We start from the raw sequence: 4,804 nt of genomic DNA, 5'->3' as shown, positions 1-4,804 counted from the left end.
GGCTGCGACCACACCGGCTCTCCCTTTCACCGCGCTGAACTTGGCAGAGCTGGCCGGCCGGACAGGCCAGCCAGGTCGACCGCTCAGCGCAGGGCTGCAGCTGGGAGGCGGCTGCATCTGCACTGCACTGACCCACATACAGCTGTGCATGGTAAACGAGCAGTGACGGTGCTAAAGGACAACACAAACAGCGGCATGACATACAGGCGTCCGGTGTTTTATTCGTGGTATGGTTTTGCATACATACCTACAAACAAACGCAAGGCCGCATTGTAATATACCTAATGTTATACTCTTATGTCAGATTCTCGTGTGTTCCTGGTCACCGTTCCACCATTTTCCAGCACAGTCAAACCCTTCTCCTCCACGCTGTAACACCTTTGAGTGATCAGAGCTGGACGGTCACCTTCCGATGTGAGTAGTTCATCGGGAGCAGGCTCACGTGCCTAGAGGGAGCAGTTCACGTGCGATGGGGTGACCGGTAGCTCAGGGCTGGGTGGTCTCTCCTGCACTGTGATGCGACGGGCTCAGCCCGGAGGCCCACCAAGATGGCCGTCCAGACCAATTAGATGGGAGACACAGCTGACAGCCACCAAGGTGGCCGTGTCTCCCTTAACCCTATTCCTGGCGGGCTCCGCCGGGACAAGAAACTGGCGGGGGGGGCCGATTCGGCCCCCCCCCCCTAAGATCTCGAGAACGAGGCAAGATAGCGACAAGCGGTAAACGGCATCGGATACGCATGGACAAGGTCTACAATTTTTGCTAAGGTCATTTTCAGGTCAGGTCAAAGATGACGTCACAGGGGTCGAAAAAGTCAAAATGGCGGCGCTAGATATGGAGAGAGTTTTTCTCGAATAACTTTCGAATTAGTCAAGATAGGAACAAACTAAGGGCATCATCGTGATCCTCTCGTCAATCCGCATCGAATGATATATATGTTGACCTCGAAAGGTCAAGGTCAAAGGTTGACCTCAGGTCACGTGACCTCGAGGTCATCATGTATATCATTCGATGCGTCTTGACAAGCTGAACACAATGAGACCATCCACGCGTCTGTATCTTGTTCCTGTACGGAGTTATTGGCCAAAAACCTTTGGTGACCTTTGATGACGTCACATGACCTCACAGCTGCCCAACAGCAAAACAGACCTCAAGGTAGTGAAGGTTGATCGTATATGAAGTCATGTATGGTATATGGGGCCATTCCGACCCGTTTTAGTGGTAAAAACAGGGAGTTGATTTTTCCCCCTTTGACTTATAATGGGGAGGTCGCGAAACTGACCTGACCTTAGGTCACCGATATCAAAATTCCGAGATATACAAATTGCACAAACTGGTACCCTAACTAAAGCCTGAAGAGAAGAAATTGATCGGTCAAAAACTCTAGCTCTGGCATGATTGCAAACTTTTCTGAGGTAGGGTCACCAAACCGCCTCTGGTGACCTGACCTGAGGTCAGATCAACTCAAAATTTTCAGACATGTTGCGTAGAAGCCTTTTAGGAAAAGTCAGAAAATTTGAGCTTCCTAGCTCAACGCGTTTGGGAGAAATAACCAAAAAACCTCAGGGGGGCTCCTGAGGCCCCCCCCCCAGGAATAGGGTTAAATCCTATCACCAATCATCCTTCCGGCTCTGAAGTGACCTCTTTAGACCAACTTCAAAAGAAAAAGCAAAAAAAAAACTACAAAACACAGCAGGCTTTCCTGGTGTCATACACAATTTTGAGGAGTAAATGAAGGGTGGCCTCCGTTCCGTTGTTTCCATCCTCAGGATAGTCAAATGCTTCTCCTTCGCGCCTCCACTCCCTTAATTTATCCCATGCTACCCACATGGTCCACCTTACATACGAGTAGGAGCAGGCCCGTAGTCGGGTGCGATGACCGTCAGGGGGCTGGGTGGCCTATACTCGTGATGGGCTCAGCCCCGACGGGTCACGCAGAGTGCCGCCCAAACCAATGTCTCCCCCTAATGCCCATCATGCTTCTGACTCTAAAATGGTCTTGTTAACCGAAAGAGCGTAGGCAATACAACAAAACAAGCAAACAATGAAAGGTGGCCAGAGAAGCTAAAGGGGTCGAGAAGACTACACAGTACACACCATGTAGCGCTAGAAGCACTTGCTTTGAAGTGCGCTGAAAAACATAGGAAACCAGATAACTTTAAGTGAACTTTTAGAATTTATCCAATATGTAGGTGAACTTAAAAGTTCAAATGCTTATAAGTTTACTAAAATGCATCATGTCGCGTATCTTTCGACGCAGCGTATCAAAACGAACACAGGGACATTATTTTGAAGCTCTAGCTTCACTGTGTGCCAGCTTAGGTAGGTATAAGCAAAGACGAGTTTTACCGCTATGACCTCAGTTGACCCAACCCTAGCGTTCTTGCAGCAGGCAAACACATACCTAGTCATTTATTGATATCAACTAAGATAATAAAAACAAAAACGTTGAAATGCAGCGGATATCATGTCACTAATATTTCCGCAATTAGAGTCATTCATTAATTTTTCCTTAAAACCCTCGTCTTGCCGGACCTATTGGTTTTCTACATTTGCGCAGGCCGAAGGGAAAGGGGTGGAGTGGTACGACCCCCCCCCCCATCGCCGTGTCGCCCCTGATCGAGCTAAGGCGTGGTGAAAAAAAAAACAGCGTGTGCGCCGTTACGAGACGCAGCGACTGGTAACCGATTTTAAGGTCTCAGATCAACCGGTGACCTCTGAGGTCAGGTCAAGTGGCTCAAGGCACGAGTTTTTGATAGAATAACTCCGCCAAAAACGGTCACAGCGCCGCGATTTTGGTATCACCGTGTTCGCCGAATGGTATACTTTTGGCTCGGGTAAGGTCAACTTGAGTTGTTGACCTCGGGCCAAGGACAGGTCAGAGCCCCCAGGTCACGAAAATGGTCGAAGGAGGTCACATTGCACACAATTCGATTCAGCAGGTCTTCCTGAGTCCAATGGTAGCTTTCCCGACTCGCTAGCTCAATTTGATCGGGAGTTATTGACAAAAAACTCTTATGACCCTAGTGACGTCATTAATGACGTCACGCAAATTCAACAATGCAAATGTGAAACATTGGACCTTGCAAGGAGTGCATGAATTCACGATATCTTGTGCTTGAGATAGTTTGAGATCGTTCCCGGTGTCAAAATAGCAGTTTTCATTTTCCTCATTGACTTATAATGGTGAGGTCACCAGACCGACCTGACCTCAAGTGACTTTTAGGGAAAATCCGAGATATACCTACAACTTGTGGCACCTCTGGAGGATAGGTACTACGTCTGTTTGTTTCATCTCCCTGTGAAATCTTCCTCTGACACTGAGGGCGTTGCGAAGTTGCGACATCTGATGACCGTGCAGAGGTTCACTTATGACGTCATAGGTCAGTGACCTGACCTGACCCAAAAATGCGGTTGGTGTCAAAAGATCCGGCTTGGATCAAAGGTCAGGTGTACCAAGTTTCAGCTCTCTATCGCCAGCGTGTTCGGAGCTATCGCGAAAAACCCTATGGTGGGCGGCACCCGCCCCCCCCCCCCCTTCGGCCGGCGAGGGATATCTCCAGAGCCGCTGCGCCGATCGTCACCAAACTTGCAGTACCCTCCCGTGAGTAGCTTTTACACATTGTGACGAACACATTTTCCAAGGGCTTCGATAGGTTGGCCGCTAATAACGTCGGAGTGACGACATTTCGACCATTTTCGACCCAAAAAAGGTTTCGAGGGAAGAGCTGTCAGGCCTACAGCTTTAGAGAAAAGAAAAATATTTCACAGATAAAAGGTGTAAAATTAACAGGGCTATATAACATATAACATTATCGACTCAGATATTTGAATATTACATTATCGACTCAGATATTTGAATTTTATAGATTTTGACCCCAAAAATCAACAACATTTTTTTATAATAGCCAAAAAATCCAAAGGTTTTTTGAAAAAAAAAAAGGAATAAAGGTGACAGTCCCTATCGCTTTCTATCCGCATACCAAATTTGAGATCGATACCTCGTTTTTCGCCAAGTTATAGCGGAAAATACTGTTCAAAATTGATGACGTCAAATTTTCAAACTCAATTTTTAGCAATTCTAGACCACGTGTTGCAAAACAAAGACCACCATTAGACTCCCCGTGACGAGCTGAAGTTTGACCTTTTTTGACCTGACCTTGACCTGGCCTCCACCAGAAAGTGATCTAAGCCTGCCTGATGGTCTTATAACCAACACCATTATGTTGGAAATGAAAAATTGGCCATAAAGCATGCATCACACAGCCCAGTAAAATTGGGTTCATGTGCTGACCCTTGGTGACCTGACCTGTGACCTGACCTGGTATTATCAGTGATCTCTTATAGCAGCATATGTACTAGGTAACTGACACCCTATCGCTGATTTTCGATTAAATGCGTTTTACTCGATGTTATAGCGCATTCCCTAGAAGAACCGTGAACGGCAAAACATTTTATCTTTGACCTGACCTGTGACGTCATCGGTGACCCTAAGGTCAATGAAATTGAATTTCTCTCCACAAATTTGACAGCGCTATCGTACGCCGTTTGAATTTTACGGATCCGTCCAAGTTTCGGACTACGGGGGGGGGGGGAATGCCCCCTTCCCCCACCGCGCGGAAGGTGGCCGGGAGGCCCACCGCCTGCCGGGTTATTAAAGACATGTTAAAGCAATGAAACCACCTCGGATGTATTCAGGTCAACGTTACAAATCAACGAACATACAAATGACCCTTACGCAGGTCATGGCCCTGAAGTTAAATTTTGAAGTTAGCTTTAACCCTCGCCCTGGCAGGGGGGGGGG

Source organism: Amphibalanus amphitrite, unplaced genomic scaffold (genome assembly GCF_019059575.1).
Source record: "Amphibalanus amphitrite isolate SeventyFive unplaced genomic scaffold, NRLGWU_Aamphi_draft 000794F_arrow, whole genome shotgun sequence".
Lineage (NCBI taxonomy): Eukaryota > Metazoa > Arthropoda > Thecostraca > Balanomorpha > Balanidae > Amphibalanus > Amphibalanus amphitrite.
This window is presented reverse-complemented; position numbering follows the sequence as displayed.